Raw genomic sequence first — 25,652 nt, forward strand, 5'->3', positions numbered from 1 at the left:
AGTGCTAGCTTTTGTAATTGAGTGCATGTCAGTGGGGCATCAATGACGCTGCATGAATGTGTGTGTGTGTGTGTGTGTGTGTGTGTGTGTGTGTGTGTGTGTGTGTGTGTGTGGGTGTAGGTCCGTATAGGATGTGAGACCTAGGTTTGTGCACAAGATGGGTAAAAACATCAAACAATTCTTGCAACAAGGCACATTAGATACAAAAAGTAGCAATATAAATGTAGCTACTAGGAGATGTGGAGCATGTAATCAGTGTTCAGCTATAAATGAGAATGAAGGGTGTAGATTGGATGATATAAATAAAACTTATGTAAAATTCAAGAGGGGTAATTGTAATACTAGGAATATTATTTATTTAGCCAAATGTATATCATGCTCAGCCTTTTATATAGGCAAGATGGAAAGACAATTCCGGAAACGCATATATGTTCATTTATATAAAATAAAGGTTAAAGATACAAAGAATGCACTTTATAGGCACATTAATAAAGAGAGTGAGAAACATAGTTTTAAATTTGCAATAATAGAGCAGGTCAATAGTACTACCCGTGGAGGTAATTTTAAAGCCATGTTAAGTAAAATGGAGAGTATTTGGCAGATACGGACTGACGCATCTAGGGAACCTGGTATTAATGATTATATATCCATTAAACCTTTCTTGATCTTATAACAAAGAATTATAATATACATATGTAAGACTATATATTAGTGAAACGCTGTGCACATGAGTTATTACCTGTAGCATCAAATGGTGCAAATATATTTTATGTATTTTTAACCAATTTCTTTTAAACTAGTATAGTGATTAGGCTGTATTTTATTATGTATGCAAAATGTGATTTTATGATCATTTTAGAATTTAAACTGTGATAATTTAGTAGTATAGTATTATGTTTTGTAATAGATTGAGTTATGTTATAGCAAGTATGTTTTTAAACATTTGAAATAATTGTAGTATCATTCTATGGGAATTAGAATAGAACAAAAGGCACTAACTCTTTAAATTTCAGGAAAAAAAAATGTGGTGCCAAAAAGTTTTTAAAAGGATGAATTGTAACTGTGTTTATTGTTCTGAAGAAGTCTGCGTTTAGCAGATGAAAGCGCTTAACACATTTGTTACTATCTAGTAGTTTTGGATGTTTGTATTATAAAAGATGTTCTTCGTTTTCCATTGCTGCAGTCCTAACTATTGGGTATAGTCCGCGTCCCGTCGGCCCGAATACCAGAGTATAAGGCTGACGTCGGTCAGGGCGCATTAGACTGACGTCAGTACGTCAGGGTACTAATGCGCATGACCGACGTCATATCCTCAGTTTTTTTGCCGCATGGTCCGATGCAGAAGCAGTTTTGCGAGTGCAGGTTGGCGTTCTGAAATATTTCCGAAACCGGAGTTTCAGACCGAAACAGAGTTGGCTAAGTACCCCGTTGGGGAACATTTTGGTTTTTCTTGCCTCAGTATTTTACCGGATGTCAGAAAAGTGAATAACTGTATTTCTTGTGGGAAACAGATACCTCATAGGGATTACCATACCTTGTGTATACCTTGTTTAGGGCCTGAGCACGACGTTGTTGGTTGCCGCTCTTGTGCTAGGTTTAACAAACGCACTATTAAGAGGAGGTTAGACTGTGCCAGGTTAGTGTTTGGGAAGCGTTGCAATTATAAAATGCCGCCGGATGCTCCGACGCCGCTTCGCAAGAAGCGCAAGGACAAAACAGTGAAGCCTAGGGTTGATGAACCGCAGTCCCGGACGCCGGTTCTTTAGAAGGCTCAGTGGAGCCAGAGATTTTGCCAGGAGTTTCCATGGAGTCTCAGGCAGAAACTTTACTGTTACAGGATGTGCCTTCTCAGGAGGTAGGCCAGGCTGAGGGGCTTCTCAGGTAACTGTTCTTCCCTCTCTTCCCAAGGTAGTTAGAGCCTCCTTCTGTTGCCAAAACTTCTTTGAGAGGTAGGCCTAGTTCAGCTTCAGTGGGGCTTCTCCTAGCATTTCGGTTCTGTACCTAAGAAACATATGCTTAAAATGGCAGAAGATTTGATTACTATGATTAGAGGTTCTATGCCCCGCCTGATAAGAGGCCTAGGGTGGAACCGAGTTTGATAGTTTTGAACAGTGTTCAGAGGCTTCAGAGTCTTCTGCGGAAGACTTGCAGGAGTATCCTACTTATTCTGATTCTGATGTGGATGATTCCACTCCTACAGCTTCTCCTCCTGAGGATTTCTCATTTTCAGAGACTCTGCATTCCATGAGGGAGCACTTTAAATGGGAAGGCCAGGATTACTCTGATTCCAGGAAAAGGCTTAGGGAATTCTTTTTACCCCAGCATAGGCCCTTAGCTATTCCTCCTGTGTTGAATGTGGTGGAAGATGTTTTGCAGAGGCTTCCTGAACCCTGACTCTTTGCCTCCTGCTCCTGTTAAGCCTGATAGGTATTATAGGGTGCCCAAGCTCATAAGTATTTGTTTAAGAGTCCTAGGGCGGACCCAGAAACTATTTCTCAAGGGCCTAAAGGTGTTAAAGCTTCTGTGGTTAAAAATCCTGTTCCCACTGATAAAGAGGCAAGGGCTTTGGATAGGTGGGGAAAGAAAGTGTATACTTCTTCCACTCTAGCCATGAGAGCATTGAATTGTCAGTTTCACATGCTAAAATATCAGAATTATCTTCTTTCACAATTGAAATCTAAGGTGGATGCTTTGGCGGAAGGTATTGAGTGTAAAGAGTTGCTGGATTTGGTTCATGTGTCTGAACAAGTGGGTAAGCATTCTTTGCAATGTGGTTTTGATGCTGTACAGGCCTCCTCGAGGGTGGCTGCTACTAGTTCTGTTCTTCGCAGGCATGCCTGGTTGAAGGATCAGAATTTAGCTGAGCATGTTAAGACAAGGATTTTGGATGCTCCTTTACAGTCTGATGTGTTGTTTGGATCGCCTGTGGAAGCAGTTTTAAAGAAAATGGAGGACAAAGCTAAGTCTATGCAAACTGTTAAAGATTTTTTGCAGGTGCAGCCACCAAGTTTAGTAGAAATTGGCCTGCTAAGGGGTGGACATATCCTGCTTATGATTCCCAGTCTAGGGGTAGGTCTAGACGTGGTAGGGGCAGGGCTCAAGGTTCTTTAGGCCCAGAACAGGAGTTCACCTGCTCAGACTTCTGGTGAGGGCAGGGGTCAGTCCTTTCGTAAACAGACCCAATGACCTGTCTTTTCAGCTGCCAGTAGATTCCCGTCTGGCAGCTCCTTTGGGAGGAAGACTGTCTCTTTTCAAAGAAAATTGGGATTTAATTACTCAAGACAAATGGGTGTTGGATATCATTCACCACGGTTACAGATTTTATTTCCACACAATGCCCCTTTTCAAAGGCATGCCAGACGTTCCTCCTCCACAAAGAAAAGAGGCTCACAAGCAAGTTTCTCAGTTACTCCAGATAGGGGCCATTCAGCCAGTCCCTGTATCAGAAAGGGGCCTAGGATTTTATTCTCGCCTGTTCCTAGTACCAAAGAAGGGGAACACGTGGAGACCAATTTTGGATTTATCTCTCCTCAACACTTTTCTGGACATTCCCAAGTTCAAGATGTTGACGTTACAACAGCTTTTACCTCTGCTGGGCAAAGATCACTGGATGGTAACTTTAGATCTCAAGGAAGCTTACCTTCATGTGCCTATAAGGCTAAGTTGCAGGAAGTATCTGCGGTTTCGAGCTGGAAATTCTCATTATCAGTTCTCTGCATTGCCCTTTGGCTTATCTACTGCCCAGAGTATTCACAAAGGTTCTGGCTCCAGTGATAGCTTACTTCAGGCTTCAAGGAATTCAAATCTATCCTTACTTGGACGACTGCCTGATTCTGGCTCAAGAAAAGGAAGACCTTCTACAGCATCTGGAACATGTCATAGCAGTGCTAAGATGCCTAGGGTATTCTGTGAACGAAATAAAGTCCAGTCTAGTACCCTCTCAAGGCATGTGCTTTCTGGGTGTGAGACTGAATACAGCAGCCCAGATGGCCTTTTAACCCCGGACAAACAAAAGAGTCTATCACTTTACTTCCATCAACTATCTCATCAGTCCGTGCTGACTGCAAGGACAGTCCTTCAAGCATTAGGGTTCATGGCATCTTGTATTCTGGTGCTTCCCAATGCCAAACTGCATATGAGGAAGCTACAATGGTATCTCAAAATGTATGGACACAGCACTGCCAGGATTTGGACACTGTCATTCAAATAATACCTTGCCTTCAAAAAGAATTTTGTGGTGGGCTCAGGAATGTCACCTAAACAAGGGACTCTCTGTGACCCGGCCAGAGGCGAGTCAGATTTTAACGACAGATGCCTCGGACATTGCTTGGGAGCTCATCTAAATGGAAAGTGGATACAAGACAAGTGGCCTGCCAGACTACAGCATCTACATATCAACATGAAGGAGATGTTAGCAGTCCAGTTTGCATTAATGGCTTTCAAGGAGTTACTTCTTCCAGGGCAGGTGTTGATTCTAACAGACAACACAACTGTCATGTGGTACATCAACAAGCAAGGGGGAACACATTCTTATCCTCTATGCAGGCAAGCAATGATTTTATGGGAGACTGCGCTAAGCTTGCAACTAACTCTTCAGGCAAGGTTTCTGCCGGGAGCACAGAACTCCTTAGCAGATGTGTTAAGCAGACAAATCATGGATCCCCACGAGTGGAAACTGGATCTTCATGTATTTCAAAAATTGACAGTGTCATGGGGAACTCCAGACATAGATCTGTTCGCTTCTCCACTAAATCACCAGCTGCCACAGTATTGCACAAAGGGGTTTCATCACACAGCTTGGAAAGTGGATGCTCTGTCTTTCAGTTGGAAAAACCTTCATGTGTATGCCTTTCCTCCTCTGCCTCTTCTTCCAAAGGTACTATTAAAGGTCAGACAAGACAGGCCAAGGATGATTTTGATAGCTCCAGATTGGCCTCGGCAACACTGGTACCCACTACTACGGAGTCTGGTAAGGAAGCCTCCATGGCCTTTACCTCTGATTCCTCATCTGTTATCTCAGAAGGATGGTCATCTGCTCAATGTCAAGCTTCACTCTCTTCATCTAACAGCCTGGCATCTTCTGTGTTGACACACAGCAGGTCTCAACTTCCTCAACAAGTTTTAAATGTGATTATGGAAGCTAGAAGACCTAGTACAAGGAAAGTGTACGCAGAAAAATGGAAGAGATTTTTATTTTGGAGTACAGCAAAGAATTTGCAGGTTTCGAGCCTAATTTAAGTGTGGCTCTTCAATACCTTACTGAGTTATTGGACAAAGGTTTGTCCTTCTCTTCCATTAAGATTCATGCTGCAGCAATTTCAGCTCACTATGATTGTGACCCACCATTGTTTTCGCATCCTTTGTTCAAGCAGTTTCTTAGAGGGGCAAAGAATATAAGACCCCCACGTAGAGCTCCTACTCCTGCTTGGGATCTCAATTTTGTGTTGGAAAAACTTACTCTACAACCTTTTGAGCCTGCGGCTACTGCTGAATTGAAATACTTGTCATGGAAGACTGCTTTTCTGTTGGCTATTACTTCTGCAAGAAGGGTGTCTGAGTTGCAGGCCCTTATGGCAGTAGAGCCATTTTTGATTTTCCATAAGGATAGGGTATCATTACGTACTAATCCTTCCTTTATGCCTAAGGTGGTTTCTAGTGTGGCTTTAAACCAAACTATTCATTTGCCTACTTTTATGCAGACCCCAAAATAAAGGGAAAAGATTTTGCACACTTTAGATGTACACAGGCAATTGCGTTATTATTTAAGCAGGACTAAGGATTTTAGGCAGTCTCAGCAGTTGTTTGTTTCTTTTGCTTTGAGTTCACAGGGCAAGCCTGTGTCAAAACAAACTATTTCTAGGTGGATTGGCTTTTGCATTGCATTTTGTTATTCCCATCATGGCAAGGAGATTCCAGCTGGGATTAGGCCTCATTCCACTAGGGCTACTGCCACTTCAACAGCATTTCTAAGGGGTGGCAACTAAGGATATTTTGGAAGCAGCTACTTGGAGTTCAGTGCATACTTTTCTAAGCATTATCACCTTCCTATCTACTCTAAGTCTAGGGCTGGTTTTGCCACAGCGTTGTCAGCTCCTGCTACTTTATAATTTGCCAGCCTCCTTTACCTCTGCTTTGATTCTCTACCCACAGACTGGACAACAAGGGGGGAAGAAATTAGTTATGTTTTGTACCTACCATAATGTAGTAATGATTCTCGAGGATTCCCTGCTGTACCACAATTCTACTCCTCCCCTGTTGTGTTGTGGGGTGGTGTGTGTGAGTTTATTATATTTTATTTTTTTTTTTATTATATTATACTATATATTTACATGTATATTGGTGCAGGTTGTTTTTTTTTTTGTTTTTTTTTGGGTCTTCTGGGGGAATGGCAAGAAAAAGAACGAAATGACGACGCCGGTCACGCATTAGTACCCTGACGATCTATGACGCTGTAAGGCGCCATGACATGACCGGCCAGCCTACCTCTCTGGTATATTCGGGACTGGGACGGATAGTACCCAATAGTCAGATCAGGACTGCAACATCTAAACATCTACATTTATGGTAGGTACAAAACTGTACTTTTTGCCACAGCTGTTTTACAAGGCATGTTGTCAGCTCCTACTTCTTTATGATTTGCCAGCCTCCCTTACCTCTGCTTTGGGATTCTACCCAATAGTTAGGACTGCAGCAATGGAAAACGAAGAACATAGTACAGTTTTGTACCTACCATAAATGTAGATGTTCGAGGATTCCATTGCTGCAGTCCAATTTACCCTCCCTCCTTCCCTCTGTGTTTAGAGGTGGTTGTGTAGGTGAGTTTACATGCTTATATTTTTGTATATATTCTTGTATATATTGTACATGTTTTTGGTGCAGGTATTTTGGGCCTTGTCTTTTTAGGGTCTTCTGACATCTGGGGCAAGAAAAGACTGAGGATATGACGTCGGTCATGCGCATTAGTACCCTGACGTACTGACGTCAGTCTAATGCGCCCTGACCGACGTCAGCCTTATACTCTGGTATTCGGGCCGACGGGACGCGGACTATACCCAATAGTTAGGACTGCAGCAATGGAATCCTCGAACATCTACATTTATGGTAGGTACAAAACTGTACTTTTTGTCTTGTTCGAGCCGTGGTCATCTCGCTACTTTTTATTAACATAGCTGACGGTGGGTTGCCGTCTGTTATTTGAAATTCAGGTGTTGTGTGCGGATTGAAGTATGAACTATTTAAATAGGTACAAGTTGAAATATTAAAATAAGGAGCAGCAGTGAGTTGGCAAATGATTCAGGAGAATTTAGCTTCTGCTGTACAATGAATAGCAATTAAAATTTTATGCAGACAAACTCCTTAGCAGTGTCTATAGCCAACACAAAAATATATTCCTCAGGAATGACATTCATGATCAGAGAAAGTCTAATGAAATAGTCTGTTCTGAGGTTTGTCAATAACTTAAACAGATTGATAAGGAGGTACTAAAGATGATAAAATCTGTTTTAATCTGTTTACCAAACTGAAAGCAAAAATCTTCAAGTCTAGCTTAATCAATGCCAGTGCTATAAGATGATGATTATTTGGGTTTGAGGGATCCATATTTGGTTTATGAAGAAAAAATAATTTTAGTCCTGTTAAGATATATGTGTGAAATGTACCTCTTCTGTTTATAGGTTCATAGGTGTTTACTAGGCTAATGACCACAAGGACCTTTTTAAGCCTAGCCATGCATCCCAAATCTCTGACAAGTTCTGATACCCTTGATAAGTGTAAACATGGGCCTAGGAGATGAGCCATTTACAGGTTACCTCTGTCCATTAGAAACATAGATGCCAAACCAGGGATGAATTTCCTGTTTCCCATCCAGTTGTCCAAGTTGTACTTGAATTGGGTTAAGGAGGGACTCTGCTTCACATGGACGAGGAGCCTGTTCCATAGATGGGGTAGTTTCTGGGATACATACCTATCTCTCCAGCAGGTCCTATTTATATCACAGTCAAGATTTAAGTCTTTAGAATGGATAATTCTGGTGCTGTTTGTTTTGTGTTTATACAGGAGGTCCATCAGAGTGGGGTCTGACAATGCCCTGTATGCCAGGCATAGATCTTCCCTCAAAAGCCTGTAGGAGACAGAATACAGAGATAGTGCCTTCAGGCAGTCTGCATAGGACATTTTCGTCCTGTATTCTTTTAGTGAAGAACCTCTGTGGATGTTCCAATTGTTGGATATGCCTGGTTAGGTGCATACCAAAGGGGGCATTGTACTCAACGATAGGTCTGATGACTGCAGAATACAGTGGAACAATGACTTCCTTGGACTAAGATGCCATACCTTTGTTTATAAGTTGCTCAACATAGAATGATTTTCTCACCACTGTAGACACATGATGATCAATGGCTAGATTACTATCTATGTGTGTCCCTAAGTCCCTGACTACTGGGTCAACTCTATGGGTTGTGTTGTCAATATGATAGTAGTTACCAGGGATGGATGATTTCCCAAAGGATACTATTATACATTTCTTGACATTCAGTTTTAGTCCATGGCTCTGACACCAGTTGTTTGTCTGTGTCAGCCCCTCCTGGAGAACACTTGTGCCAGTGTGAGATTCAATGACAGCTCCTAATTTCCAGTCATCTGCAAATTTAGTCAGCCAGAGACCACTGACATTGGCCTTGACTTCTGAGAAGAAAATGCCAAAAAGGAGCGGTCCAGATAGATAAATAAGTTAAACAATATTTTTACAGACAACATCTGCTTGTTTGCAAGTACTTACGTTGGTACAACTATGTGAGTGTGATTACACCAGCTGATTGTATACTGTCTACTGCGTCACCTTGTTATACAATACATGCTGCTTTAATACTTTGGCTCCTCAAATATGTACAGTTATTCATGTGTACAGCATTTAATATGTACATTAATTATGTTTTGCATGTTGTATGACTTGTAAAATTATCCACATACGTTGTTTCTATTGATATTTGTACCTTGTAAGTTTGAACTTTTGTGGTGATTATATTGTGACTTTTGCTCCTTGTTGTTATTTATCTTTGCATTTATGGCCCAAGTCATGTCTGAAATGGGTCCTCACACCATTTCAATTACCTGGTTAACAAATGAAAAAGAAATAAATTCATTCATCATCATCATCATAATTGTGAGGTGAAGTTCAGGGAAGAGTTAAGACAGGCACTGGGTGGCAGTGAAGAGTTACCAAATAGCTGGATAGCTACAGCAGAGCTAGTAAGGGAGACTGCTAGAAAGGTGTTTGGTATGACATCTGGACAGAGGAAGGAGGACAAGGAGACATGGTGGTGGAATGAGGAAGTTCAGGACGGTATACAGAGAAAGAGGTTGGCAAAGAAGAAGTGGGATTGTCAGAGAGATGAAGAAAGTAAACAAGAGTATAAGGAGATGAGGTGCATGGCAAAGAGAGAGGTAGTGAAGGCTAAGGATAAGGCATATGAAGAGTTGTATGAAAGGTTGGACACTAAGGAGGGAGAAAACGACCTGTACCAATTGGCTAGACAGAGGGACCGAGCTAGGAAAGATGTGCAGCAGGTAAAGGTGATAAAGGATAATGAGCGAAACATACTCACAAGCGAGGAGAGTGTGTTGTGGAGATGGAAGGAGTACTTTGAGGGGTTGATGAATGAAGAGAATGAGAGGGGAGAAGGTTGGATGATGTGAGGATAGTGAATCATGAAGTGCAGTGGATTAGCAAGGAGGAAGTAAGGATAGCTATGAAGAGAATGAAGAATGGAAAGGCTGTTGGCCCAGATGACATACCTGTGGAAGCATGGAGGTGTTTAGGTGAAATGGCAGTGGAGTTTTTAACTAGATTGTTTAATGAAATCTAGGAAAGTGAGAGGATGCCTGAGGAATGGACAAAAAGTGTTTTGGTACCGATTTTTAAGAATAAGAGTGATGTGCAGATCTGTAGTAACTACAGAGGGATTAAATTGATCAGTCACAGCATGAAGTTATGGGAAAGAGTAATGGAAGCTAGGTTAAGAAGGGACATGATGATTAGTGATCAGCAGTATGGTTTCATGCCAGGAAAGAGCACTACAGATGCGATGTTTGCTCTGAGAGTGTTGATGGAGAAGTAAAGAGAAGGTCAGAAGGAGTTGCATTGTGATTTTGTAGACTTAGAGAAAGCATATGACAGGGTGCCTAGAGAGGAGTTGTGGTATTGTATGAGGAAGTCGGGAGTGTCAGAGAAGTATGTAAGAGTGGTACAGGATATGTACGAGGGTAGTGTGACAGCAGTGACCTCTGCGGTGGGAGTGACGGATGCGTTTAAAGTGGAGATGGGATTACTTCAAGGATCAGTTCTGAGCCCTTTCCTATTTGCAATGGTGATGGACAGGTTGACAGACGAGATCAGACAGGAGTCCCCGTGGACTATGATGTTTGCAGATGACATTGTGATCTGTAGTGAGAGTATGGAACTGGTGGAGGAGACCATGGAGAGATGGAGATATGCTCTAGAGAGAAGAGGAATGAAGTCAGCAGGACTAAGAATATATGTGTGTGAATAAGAGGGAAGATAGAGGATTGGTGAGGATGCAAGGAGTAGAGGTGGCGAAGGTGGATGAGTTTAAATACTTGGGATCAATAGTTCAGAGTAATGGTGAGTGTGGAAGAGAGGTGAAGAAGAGAGTTCAGGCAGGATGGATTGGGTGGAGAAGAGTGTCAGGAGTGATTTGTGACAGACGAGTACCAGTAAGAGTGAAAGGAAAGGTCTACAAGAGGGTAGTGAGACCAGCTATGTTATATGGGTTGGAGACAGTGGCACTGGGAAAAAGGCAGGAGTTAGAGCTGGACGTGGCAGAGTTAAAGATGTTAAGATTTGCACTGGGTGTGATGAGGGTGGACAGGATTAGGAATAAGTATATTAGAGGGTCAGTCCAGGTTGGAAGGTTTGGAGACAAAGCCAGAGAGGGAAGATTACGTTGGTTTGGACATGTGCTGAGGAGGGATGCTGAGTATATTGGGAAAAAGATTATAAGTATGAAGCTGCCAGGTAACAGGAAAAGAGGAAGGCCTAAGATAAGGTTTATGGATGTGGTGAGAGTGGACATGCAGGTGGTTGGTGTGACAGAGCAAGATGCAGAGGACAGGAAGAAATGGAAACAGATGATCTGCTGTGGTGACCCCTAACGGGAACAGCCAAAAGGTGATGATGATGATGATTATTGTAACCATAATACTTACACCATGGCAGTAATACAGATGGCAATTGATTCTGCTTAAAATGTTAGCATAATGCTATGTAACAAATATAGATTCAGATAGTAGATTAGGACCACATAGAACACATAGTCTTCCTTTTATTTTTTCATTAAGGTAATATCTTACTTATCCAACAACTGGGCATATTCCCATTCCTTATAAAGACAGCCTTTCACCTGCTTCATTCATTCTTAAATGCAATTTTTTATCTTACTGCCTCTTCAGGAAGATCATTTTAGTTACCCACCATCTTTTCTGTGGAGTAGTGCTTTCTTGTGCCTCCCTCACACGTTTTACTCCAGATTCCCAAGCTTTATGTTCTTTGCTTAATCCTCAGAGGTATAAAAGGCTTTAGTCCCCTGACTTTCTTTCCTGAAAACTGCATGTTAAGATATTTAATTATCTTTAGATGCAGACCATGTCTGTGAACTGCCACTATTCTGTTGTCATTATGGTAAAAAGAACTCCACAGCTGCACATAATATTCTAGACTGAGTCTTTCAGAATGTTTATAAATTGATAATAATAACACATTTTCTACTAGTGATGCCTTTTCCTGTGAATGACTCTGCCAACCTTGTTTGCCACTTTGTAAGACTTTATACTTACCTCAGGATTATTGGTGAGAGTACCCCCATGTCTATTTCTACTTTTACTGCTGCTGTTTCTTCCTTTCCAGGCATATGCCTTTGATGGCTGATTTATCCTAGATCTCTTGTTTTGCATTTATTTGTGCTGAACTTAAAATGCCATGTTTTAGACCATTCCTCCAGACATAATTTTCCTAATCATTTTTTATACCTTGTTTTATGTTGGGTCATTTGCATTAGTTTGTGTAATCATAAAAAAATTCGGTCTATATTAGAACATCGAAAGTTCATTATTTCGAATGTTCTAACATCGAACCCTATTCAGTGAATGCTGCCAACATCGAACATTCAGAACAGCAAATTTTTTCCTAGGGAAAAAATTTGCTGTACCAAAACACATATACACAACACAAGCACACCAAACAAACAGCAATCCACACACATAGACCCAAAATCTTGCAGCCATCCCTACACTAAACTGTACAAATACCACTAACTATCCACTCACCTTAACCCAAACCCTAACCCTAAGGTCCGTCACTATCGCACACTCACCTCACCCACACCCTAACCCTAACTCAATTAACCTGCCCTAACCCTCATGTCCACACAATCGCACACATACCTCTCTCGCGCCCTAATGCTAAATCACCTAACCCACGCCCAATTGCACACTTACCTGAACCCGACCCGTAACTTTCCACCACAGAGCTGAAAATAGCAAAATGACAGAAACGGACAACCAAATTCTTTCCCTAGGAAAAAAATTGGTTATCTGTCATTTCGCTATTTTCAGTGCTCATTGAATAGAGTTTGAGGTTAGAACATTTGAAATAATGAACTTTCGACGTTCTAATATAGACCCTAAAAAATTCTACAAGACAAGGTCACTTTTAAAAATACTGAAGAAGATGGCCCACTCCTCTATATTAGCCATTAGTTAATATAAGTTTATCTGTATGAGACTGCTATAAATCTCTTTGCTTATTATTAACAACCAGATTGTCAATACATCAACAAGGGGTGCAACCTTGCTGGATCTGGTCCTCACTAATATGGGAGAGTGCTGCACCCCTTAGTTTAATGTCTGCTCTACTAAGGTCAGACCACAAATTGGTTCTCCTTTGAAGTAAAAATAAATCGTGGGCCCCCAGCTATCCCTGGAATATTCAGGAACGGCTCTAAGGCTAACTTTCTGCTATTAAGAGATAACCTGACAAAATTTCAATACCATATACTTCGAGAACACTGCTGCCTATGCAGAACTATTCATATAAACCCTATACAAGCATGTTAGTAGCTACACAGAGGCAGCTGTACCCACCAGGAAGAAGTACAGAACTAACTCAAAAAACAAGCCAACCTGGTGAAATCACAAAATCAGTAGGCTTTATAACAGAAGTAAGAATCTTGGCAAAAATTAGGAGGTACACCACCCAGAAGGATAAAAGCAGTCTCATTCAACTAAACAAACAACTCAGAGGACAAATAAAGTCTACCAAAGCCAAATTTTAGGTAAATTTGTTCTCCAAGACCAAAGACAATCACAAGGCATTCTTTAGCTTTGTCCACAACCACAAAGGCAATACACAGTTGTTAGCAGAGCTGATTGTAAATGGAACCACCTATACTGAGCCAGAAGATATAGCAAACCTACTGGCCGACAAATTCAGCTCCAACTTTATCCCTCTCTCCCCCTCAACCTTCCCTCAGGAAACACCATCAAATATAACTCCCCCTGCTATCACTAGGGAACAGGTCCTTAATCTTTTCTCTAAGGCCAAGAACACTGCATCAGTGGGCCCAGACAATATCCAAAAATGCCTTCTAAATAGCATAAAACATGACCTATCAGGCCCTCTGGAATTGCTATTTCACTTTAGCCTCCAAAGAGGCTTCGTGCCTCATGAATGGAAAACAGCAATTGTCATTTCTCTGCACAAAGGTGCGCCATCTACAGACCTGGAAACTACAGACCCATAAGTCTCACTAGTCTTATATGCAAAGCTATGGAAAGAATTATCATGGAAATGATGAATAATGATATAGTAAACCTCCAGACATGGGACCCACCCCACTATGGCTTCATCAAGGGCAGGTCATACCTACTGAACCTGTTGGACTTTGAGAAGGTCACCAAAGCAGTGGATGAGGGCAAAATGTTTCACACTGCCTACCTTGACTTGGCCAAGGCATTTGACATAATACACCACTTAGGCATTGTTGACAAACTCAAGAGATTATGTACAAACCCATATGTCACATGGTAGATAGCCAACTGGCTCACAGACAGGACCCAGGAAGTTAAAATTGGGGAGTCTACTTCTTCAAAATGGACATAGGCAACCTGTAAATGGTTCATTTCCCAGGCCCCTGCTTATAAATGTTTCATCTTCCTAGTGCCCTTTTACACTTATCAAGGGTACCAGGACTTGTCAGAGATTTGGGATGCATGAATAGGCTTAAAAAGGCCCTAGTGGTCGTTAGCCTATTAAACACCTATGAACCTATGAAACTATTATGCCAATGATTTATCTATGCTACCATCCTTAACCCAAGTCTGCAAGTGGGCTTTACTGAAAACAGACAAACTGTTAACACAGAAATTGGGACCTTTACATGTGATTATGTATAGAAAAGGAAGGAATTTAAAAAGTTTAATTGAAGGTGGTCCGACAAGTATGAATAGAAGCCCAGGAATGTATAAATATGAATCTTGTAACCAGTGTAAGTTCATGGAGACTGGGCAGTGCTTCAAAATTGGCGCCTTAAAATTTAACATCAAACACAGACTTAACTATAATTCCAAGTCTGTGATATACGTGGCCCAATGTCAAACTTGCCCAGCCTTCTACATTGGCAAGATGGACCGTAAACTGACAGAACGTGTGTATGAACACATGTATAGTATTAGTAAAAACAAGGAGGAAAATGCATTAGCTCATCACTGTATCAAATGTCCATCACATCATTTTAAATTTAGGGCTATTGATCATGTTCACATGGACATTCGATGTGGTCCGATCTCTCTTCTATTAGAGAAACTTGAATTAATATGGCAGCTAAGAGTAAATGCTTCCTGCCCTCCAGGTTTGAATGAAGTGTGTTCCTTAACTTGTGTCCTAAAATTGAAAAGTCTGGAGAGGTGATTATGATATAGGTAGGATAGTTTGCTTCCTAGTCTTTATTAACTTCAGTCACTTGATTTATGAAATTGGTAATTCCTGTTGCAAGCTAGTCTAGTTAATCTATTTTATGTATTATTAGTTTGGTCATATACAATGTATTTTTTTAAATATACATATACATTTTTATATATTTTTACACAACTTTTATATACTTGTTTTGCGTATTTTGCACATTTTACTATAGATGCATAGAAATATGCTACACAATTGACTAGATTTGTTCCATTTTATGGTTTTAGTGTTTTAAAAGTTAATTGGCTTTGATCACATGCTTACTTGAGCTTATTGTATTGATTTAAAAGAATGTTTTTTAACTATGTCTTGTATCTGAAAAAGTTTAGCCAAGGTGCTAAATGAAAAGTGCTTAATTTTATGTGGGTTTTATTTTTGCTGTTTCATTACAATAAAGTGGAGTACTGGTCAACCAAGAAGACTTTTCCTTTTCAGAGTCTAACATATTATTATTATTATATGATGCTTTCTTATATACATTTCTAAAATTTAAGTAGGCCTCATCCATGTCCCAATTAAAAACTTCACTTGACCTGTCTATATGACATTCAGGTTGTATACCTGTGCTGTTTTCCCTCCTGGGTCCCACAATTCTATATGCTGTAACAGCCTTTTTTTCCATTCAGTTTAGTGGTATGTGTAGAAATTCTTCCTTATACAATAAAGGATCTTTATTATTCAGGAATGTGCATACTGATTGGAGAACCCATTCAGTGTGCTTATAGTCATGATAATAAATTTGGTAGCTGTGCTGCAGTGATATTTAATTTTAAAGCACAGCTACCAAACTTGTAATTATTGCAAGTGCCCTTTACCACTGTCTGAAACATTACAGTGCAAAGACAATGAGAAAGAAAGAAACCAAATTATACATTACAGTATACTGTTATGAGTGCTAGCCACCAAATGAAACTCCAGGCAACAAGCAAAGCACTCTACAAGCATATGGGCATATCTTAAACTGATGTGATTTAAAACAATGATGATACTGGGATGCCAGGACTGGAAGTTTCTCCCGCAATATGTACAATGTGATCTACATAAAAAGGTAACATGAAGAGCTATGGTTGGTCTGTACTGCCTAAGTGTCATCATGTATCAGATGAATGCCTGTACTGTCTAAGCGTCATCACATATTAAACAAATGCCTGTACTGTCTAAGCGTCATCACGTATCAGATGAATGCATGCTCAGTACCTACTTAGGTTCATAGGTAGGTACTAGACTATTGGCCCTAGGGCCTATATAAGCCTAACCAAAAAGGTACCCTGGCTTTTGCCACCCAAGAAAATTATTTTCCTGTGCCCCTGTCGAGCAGAGCCACAGAAGTGATCCCTGGGGTTAATTTCCAATTTCCCATCCAATCATCAAGTTTTTTCCTTGAAGAGTGCTAATGAGGAGCTCTGTTTGACATAGATAGGTAGTCTGTTCCAGAGTTTGGGAAGTCTCTGGGACAGGAATCTATCCCTCCAGCATGTTCTGTTTATTGTGGTGACAAGGTTTAGATCCCTTCAGCATGTAGCTCAGAGGGATTGGGATTTCTTTAAGTGGAGCATGTCCAACAGCTCTGGGTTTTACACAGCTTGGTATGTTAGGCAGAGATCGCCTCTGAGTAGGCGATATGCGATGGAGTAAAGCTGGAGTTTTTTGAGACGGTCTGCATAGGGCATCTGTTTGAGGCCAGTAATCCTCTTTGTGAGGTATTTCTGTGGCCTTTCCAGTTGTTGTAGATGTCTTGTGAGGTACATACCAAAAGGGGCATTGTACTCTATAATGGGTCTAATGAATGATGAGTAGAGGGGAACAATGACCTCTTTTTCCTGGATGAGAAATCTTTTGTGATAAGGTGTGCCATGTAGAAGGATTTCCTGACCACTGTGGTGATGTGATTATCAAAGGAGAGACGACTGTCCCCCTGTGTCCCAAGGTCTCTTATCACACTTTCAGTGTTAAGTAGATTACCACCTATGTGGTAATTCATGGGTACAGAGTTTTTACAAAAGGGGATGACAATGCACTTTTTGGCATTGAGCTTCAGGCCATGGCTTTGACACCAGGTATCTGTCTCAGTGAGGCCCTTTTGTAGGATGTCCACATCATTAGGAGCTTTGATTATGGCTCCTAGTTTGCAGTCATCTGCAAGCTTCATTAGCCAAAGACCTTCTGTGTTAGCCTGTACTTCAGAGAAGTAGATACCAAACAGGAGAGGACCCAGGACTGAACCCTGTGGTACTACACTTGTCACTAGTCTGAAGTCGGATTTGGAGTCTGCTACTTTCACAGTGTGGGTTCTGTCCATGAGCCAGTTGGCAGCCCGTCTTGTGACATGGGGATTTATACCTAGTTTAGTGAGTTTATCTATTATTCCAGAGTGGGAGATAGTGTTCAAAGCCTTTTCTAGATCTAGATAGGCTGTGTGAACCACCTTACCCTCATCTATGGCTTTGGTGACTGCTTCAAAGAAGTCTATCAGGTTTAGGAGACATGATCTGCCTTACTCCCTATACATCAGACATATTGACAGGAAAAAAGGTGCAGAAGAACATTAAAGTCCATTTATACAACGGTGTCATTTAAAAAAAAAAAGATAAGCAATTTATTTTTTAAATAATGTTGTTGTATCATAGTAATAATCCACTCCTGGCAATGGGTATCCTAAGATTTACCCACGGTTAGCTTTGCTTCCATCAATCCATTTGTGGATTATCACTTTAATAACTATATAATTCAACATACAGTTCATCAATATAGAACTCATATGGACAAGTTTTTTTTGTTATGCTGTATTATTGCATTTACCATTTTTTGCTGTCCTGCTAAGTTCTAGTAGTTTATGTTATGTGCATCTTGTTTTTCAGAAAATCTGTATACAGAGCTATTCTTATTCAGAATCTGTTTTTAACTCATATCTGATAGATACAGAAATTACTGCCCTTAAATTTGTTATCCCTACATCTGTTTAATACTAAGTAGGCTTGCTATTTTTAAATACAACGCACACATAACCGTATCTTTCTCTAGTTTCTTTAAGTTTCCCTGAATACAAGTTGTCAGGATATATTTTGTAATACTTACTGGAATACACGTTAATCTTTTTCTGTGTAATGTATCACTGTTTTCTTGGTAAATTGCTGTCTTCCCTAAACTTCTGCTTCTTGCATCATTTTATACAATGGTCTCTTTGACACAGATTTTGTGTTGCGTTAAGCACCTTCATTACATAATTATTCTCTTCATTGTTGCAATAATATCTGAACATGAGACAGTGTTTGACTGGAGCACCATACATGCAATTGCTAAAAATATGACAGTTACCTTTAAATGGCATAGTCATTGTGGCTGTCCTCAGTGAATGAATTCCTGTTTTCCCCATTATACCCAAATGCAGAAATATAGCCAGATCTATTGGGTGTGATGCAAATGATAATTGTAGGTATTCATTTTTAAGTATTATGTGAAACACACATAAATGCAGGAAATGTTCATTATAGGTTAACAGGTTGGTACTAGGCTATTGGCCCCAGGGCCTATACAAGCCTAGCCATAACAATTCCCTGGCTATTTCTTCCCACAGTATTTACTTCCCTGGACCCCTGTCTAGCAGGGCAACTGAAGTGATCCCCGGGAATTTCCTATTTCCCATCCAATCATCAAGGTTCCTATTGAAGAGGGCCAAACAGGCGCTCTGCTTGACATGTATGGGCAGTCTATTCCAGAGTCTGGAGAGTCTCTGGGTCAGGAACCTATCCCTCCAGCATGTTTTGTTCATTGTGATGACAATGTTTACATCCCTGGAGCATGTGTCTCTGAGGGATTGGGATTTCTTTAAGTGTAGCATGTCCAGCAGCTCTGGATTTGACATGGCCTTGTTTGTTAATCAGAGATCGCCTCTGAGTAGATGATGTGTGACATAATATAGGTGGAGTTTTTTTAGATGGTCATCGTAAGGCGTCTGCTTTAGGCCTGTGATTCTTTTAGTGAGGTATTTCTGCGGCCTTTACAGTTGTTGTAGATGTCTTGAGAGGTACATACAATACAGGGCTTTGTATTCTATAATGGGTCTAATGAGGGATGAGTACAGTGGGACAGTGACCTCCTTTTTTCTGAATGAAAAGCCCTAAGTGAAGAGGTGTGCCACATAAAAGGATTTCCTGACTGTTGTGGCGATGTGGTTATCGAAGGTGAGACCACTGTCCACCTGTGTCCCTAAGTCTCTTATTACACTTTCGGTGTTTAGTGTACTGTCACCTATGTGGTAATTCATGGGTACATATTTTTTTCCCAAAGGGGATAACTATACATTTCTTGGCATTGAGCTTGAGCCCATGGCTCTGGCACCAAGCATCTGTTTCTGTAAGGCCCTTTTGTAGAATTTGGGGATTCAGTAATGGCTCCCAGTTTGCAGTCATCTGCGAACTTTGTTAGCCACAGTCCCTTAGTGTTGGCCTGTACTTCAGAGAAGTAGATGACAAACAAGAGCAGTCCCACGACTGAAGCCTGAGGTACTCCACTTGTCACTTGTTTGGAGCTGGATTTGGAGTCGGCTACTTTTACATTGTGGGTTCTGTCAGTAAACCAGTTGGCAACCCATCGAGTGATGTAGTTTTATTTATTGCTAATAAGTAGTCTCCAGACACTAATCCTCTCACTCACACAATCTCATTAATCTTTTACTAACAATAATGTGTGTGTAACCTTTTAGTTTTAAAGTGCTCTATTTCACTTACCTTTATATATTTTCTGTACGTATATCTATGTCGTTGTCGCCTCACAATAAGACGTTGTCCTGTTCGATTCTCACCTAAAGCGTCTTCTGTGTGGAGACATGCATGAATGGGCATACCTTCGTTGAAGGTTGTACGTCAGGGATGGCAACTCGGTACATAAAAATCTACTGCCAATCATTAGCGGACCGGAGTTCCGCTGTGGCGACCCCTAACCGGGAAAAGCCAAAAGATACAACAATATATCCATGTAACTAGGAATGTATTTTTTGTAACTAGGAATGTATTTTTTTCCTTACTCATAAGCTAATATGTAATGTACTGTTATAATTTGTCAAAACTTGCTAATGTACCTGTGTTTGTGTAATACTATTCTGATGTGCGGAGCTTTTCTCCCCAGGCCTCCACTGAAAATGGACATATATCCAGTTGGACCAGCCCGGTCAACAAATGTAAAATAAATAAAATAATATATGACCTTTGGATAAAGTGCTTGAAAAAAGTAACTGCAAACAAACACTAGAATACATTAAAAATGACCTCATGACAGAAAATAAAATGCAGTTTATACCGTAACTATAGGACTCAGCCTGCTACCTTTACATTAATCTATGCCTGTAGTGCCTCAAGTGCACCTCCTCTCAATATACATATATATCTATATATATATATATATATATATATATATATATATATATATATATATATATATATATATATATATATATATATATATATATATATATATATATATACATATATGTATATATATATATATATATATATATATATATATATATATTTATATGGATTTACTTCATATGATTAAGTTGCTGAAATCTCGAAATGCATATGGTCGAGACCATATGATCGAGTTTTAGAAACTCGAACATCAGAAGTGAACACATACAAGAACAATAAAATATTTACAAACGTTTTTGCAGGGGGGCTGCACCCCCCACACCCCCCTACTTAAATATACTAACTCTGAGATTGCGCTACAGTAGGGAAAAGGGAAATCTCTCATTCTGCGCTTCTGCAGACAGTGCGGAATGGGAGATCTCCCTGTTCCCCACTGCAGCACAATGTCGGAGTCTGTATATTTAAGTAGCAGGGGTGCAAGTGAGCTTGCCTCCCTGTAGAATCCCTCAGTTAAGGTACTTCCACAATTTTTTTAACCCCCCCATCAGATTTTTAAGTTTTTGTAACTCAATCATATTGTCTCAACCATATGCATTTCGAGATTTCAGCAACTCGATCATCATATGAGTTCACTACTAAATCTCAAATTACGGAATCTCAACACTCGGAATCCGGAAGACCAGAATCTCGAGATTCTATAATATTGAAATAAAAAAAAAAATTAAAAAGAAAATTTGCAAATTTGGAGACGTTTAGTCAACATATATATATATATATATATATATATATATATATATATATATATATATATATATGGATTCACTCCATTTTTGAGATTTTAAGTATTTTTTCTCTGTTTATTTGCTAAGTTTTTCTGCATAGCTGCCTAGCTTGAGCATTTGCTGGCTTGTTAAACTTGATTTCTGTATTAGTAGCTGTATTTAGAGCACAACCAAAAGCTGTTTGCTGAATTTCCTGTTTGCACTTAATTTTAAATCGTTTTTTTCTTAAAACTGTAGTTTTATTGGCCACTAGGGGTCATTTCCAAAACTCCTTCATCTTCCTCTCTTAAAACCTAGTTGCCTCGTGGTTTGGGCATCTTTTCAGGCTTGTTGGCTGTTGGTGAAGCACCCTCCAAGAGGAAAAAACGCTGAGAGAAGAAGGGAGACACTTTTGAGATTTTAAGTATTTTTTCTCTGTTTATTTGCTAAGTTTTTCTGCATAGCTGCCTAGCTTGAGCATTTGCTGGCTTGTTAAACTTGATTTCTGTATTAGTAGCTGTATTTAGAGCACAACCAAAAGCTGTTTGCTGAATTTCCTGTTTGCACTTAATTTTAAATCGTTTTTTTCTTAAAACTGTAGTTTTATTGGCCACTAGGGGTCATTTCCAAAACTCCTTCATCTTCCTCTCTTAAAACCTAGTTGCCTCGTGGTTTGGGCATCTTTTCAGGCTTGTTGGCTGTTGGTGAAGCACCCTCCAAGAGGAAAAAACGCTGAGAGAAGAAGGGAGACACTTTTGAGATTTTAAGTATTTTTTCTCTGTTTATTTGCTAAGTTTTTCTGCATAGCTGCCTAGCTTGAGCATTTGCTGGCTTGTTAAACTTGATTTCTGTATTAGTAGCTGTATTTAGAGCACAACCAAAAGCTGTTTGCTGAATTTCCTGTTTGCACTTAATTTTAAATCGTTTTTTTCTTAAAACTTGCATATTTTCTGTCCTTGACCTAGCACTCTTGTGTGGGGTCATTTACTGCACTGTTATAACTTGATATTACTTGTGAACCTCTGCTATCTCTGAAAAACACAAAAACAAAAAAAATCTTGCTTTTTTCCCACTTTTCTGAGAGTTAAAAAGTTCAGTTACAGGCTTGCTGTTCCTGAACTATTTGAAAGTTTCTGTGAGGCCATTTTTGCTTGGGCTAAAGGAAAGTCTCTCTGTTGATCAGTGGCAGTGAATAACATTGAGCAGCTTCCCTGCCCCCCGTAGAGGTGGTTACTGACTTGAAACTGTAGTTTTATTGTCCTTTTTGGGTCTATTCCTGCTTCTTTCCAGCCCCTGCTATCAAGCACGCTTTAACGTGCTTTAGCGTGATTTAGTGCAGAGTTGCCACTAGAGTAGCATCGGGCAGCGCCGGTTAAACAAGGTTAAACTCTTTCTGGCTCCAGAAAGTCTGTTCTTCAATTTTTCCCTTAGAACTGCTCTGTTAGGAACCTAAACAGTTTACACCTTCACTAAAAAGTGCAGCACTTGTTCCAAATAGCTTTTTCTTCTCAAAAAGCTCAGCACTTGTCTTATAAGCATATCCCTTGTCTTATAAGCATTCTCTTTGCAGGTCAAGCACTCCTATATTATACAAATCTCTCACTAGCAAAACCCCTCAGGAGTGCCCACTTCCCTGCTAAGCCCACTACTTTTCTGTCTCATACCAACTCATAAATCTTTCTAGCATGTCGAAGGGTCAGATGCTGGCATCCTCTCCTGCCCAGTTGGTGAATCTGGGAATTCTGAGACAATGTTACAATTGCCTCATGTACACGGACAACCCTCTCCTCCTCCCATGTAACACTAACACTTGCGAGAGATGCAGCTATTTAGCCAAACTGGAGGCTGAGCTCTCTCAACTCAGGACTGGCAAGACCAGGCAGGAGGAGAAGGCAACTACACACACCACAATACCAGTCTCACATAACTCAACCACACCACTGAATCAAACACATAAACACACTAAGACATACTCGGAGGCTCTGAGTAAAAATTTACCTAAACAGCAGAAGCCTCCAAAGCAGACACCCAAGCAACTGCAAACTCAATACACCACACAAACAACACATAAACAACAAAATCAGTGTGCAAAGCAGTCACTGCCCTTAAGGCCAAATACAGCACCAAACATACTTGTCATATGTGACTCCATAGTCAGACACACTGACGTCCCACTCACCAGGCTGAACAAGGAGAAGGTCATGGTAAGCTGCCTATCGGGCGCTAGAATCCGCCACATAACACAAGCACTCAGGTCACTCCACGGCAAGTACAAGTATGACACAGTCATTGTCCATGCTGGTGTGAACGACCTGAGACGTACCTCCCTGGACTACATGAAAAGAGACATAGAGGAGCTCTCTGATTATGTAGCCCAGGCAGGTATGACCCTGACCCTGAGCAGTATCCTTCCTCCACCAAGAATGATGCCACAATATAGTGACAAGATGATCAGCTTTAACAATTGGCTTAATTTCTGGTGTCATTCAAAGGGGATCCAGTGCCTGTCTGCCTGGGATGACATGCTCGACAAGCCACGCTGCTTCGCAAGGGACGGCTTGCACCTGTCACCCCTGGGATTCCGGATATTGGCTAAGGCTCTTGCCACCCCCATAGTGCCTTTTTTAGGCAAGGTTCAAATTCTAAACCTACCACCCTAGAAAACAAAAACGTGAAGAAACTAAGGGTAATGCTGTTCAATGCCAGAAGTCTAAATCTCAAAATGCACGCACTCGAGGCCCTTCTCAGTATGGAGAACATCGATGTCTGTGCTGTGACTGAAAGCTGGTTCAAGGTTCCTGAGAGCACCCCGGCACTATCAGGTTTCATCTCATATCATGCGTTCCGGCCCCAAAACCCGGACCACACCACAAAAGGAGGGGGGTGTATCCATATTCATCAAGGATACCCACACCTCCAGGTTGGTGGCTACGCACGAAGCATCGGAAACCATCCAAGTGCAATTAACCATAGGCAAAACTGCTCTACAATTTGTAGCATGCTACAGGCCACCCTCTCAAACTCAGGAAACCCACACAGCCTTCCTGAAGACACTGGAGAGTATAAATGTATCACCAAACACCATCATATTGGGTGACTTCAACTATCCGAATAAAGACTGGGAACATTACTCAAGCCCAAACTTTCTAGCCCGAAGGTTCCTGGAGTTCATAAATTCAAATGCCATGGAACAACTAGTCACCGTCCCCACAAGAGGAGAAAATATACTAGATCTCATCATCACGAACATGGGGACAAAATGCTCCACACCGGAAGTATATCCCTCATTGGTGAGATCAGATCATAAACTAATCTCACTAGAAATCCACATCCCGCCCCCACCCCAAACAAAAAAGACCACAGTGAAGAACTTCTCTAAAGCAAACTTCACACTACTCAAGACAGGTGTGGTATCCTTCAAGGCCCCCGAACCAATGGAAACCACAACCCAAGCTGCGGAAGCCCTTACAAATGCCTTCTATGAACACCTTCAGGACTGCATGGATCAGGCAATCCCAAATAAAACCAAGACTCTTTCCACCAAGGGCAAACGTCCAGTCTGGTGGACCCCAGCCATAAACAAACTTTACAATAAGAGGAGAAAGCTTTTACATGATAGAGCAAAATCCCAAAAAGGGAAGGCATCTTTGATCAGCACTAGCAAGAAACTACGATCCCTCATAAAATCATCCAAGGCCAACTTTGAGAGAAAAATTGCCATAGATTCAAAAGACAATCATAAGGCCTTCTTCAGCTATGTCAGAAACCTGGGTGGAAACTCCCAAATATGCTCAGAATTAGTCCAAAATGATACAAAAATCACTGAACCCACAGACATTGCCAACATACTGGCAGACAGGTTCAGCGCAAACTTCACCCCCCTCTCCCCCCCAAAAGGAGAGATAACTATCCCAACTGAGAGTTGCCTCCCAGACATCTCAAATGCGCAGGTGAAAGCTGCTCTCTCTAAAGCTAAAAACACAGCATCAATGGGACCGGGTGGGGTCCCCGGCTGTGTGCTACATGAACTCAATGAAAAACTAAACCCGCACATAAGGCAGCTGTTTAATCTTGGCCTCACCACAGGATATGTGCCCAAGGAGTGGCATACGGCAACTGTGGTCCCACTCCACAAAGGCGGTGCCTCTACGGACCCTGGTAATTTCCGCCCCATAAGCTTAACAAGCCTGGTCTGCAAAGCTATGGAGAGGATAATAATGGAACTCATAAACAAGGACATAGGGGACTTGCAGACCTTGGACCCAACCCAGTTTGGCTTTGTCAAGGGCAGATCTTGCCTTTTGAACTTGGTCGACTTCTTCGAAACAGTCACCAAGGCCATTGATGAGGGAAAGGCAGTCCATACAGCCTACCTTGACCTTGCAAAAGCTTTCGACACAATACCCCACTCGGGTATTATAGAGAAACTTACCAGCTTAAATGTAAACCCATATGTCACAAGATGGGTTGCAAACTGGCTAAAGGACAGAACCC

This window comes from Protopterus annectens, chromosome 5.part1 (genome assembly GCF_019279795.1).
Source record: "Protopterus annectens isolate FY-2018-M chromosome 5.part1, PAN1.0, whole genome shotgun sequence".
In the NCBI taxonomy this organism is placed as follows: Eukaryota; Metazoa; Chordata; order Ceratodontiformes; family Protopteridae; genus Protopterus; species Protopterus annectens.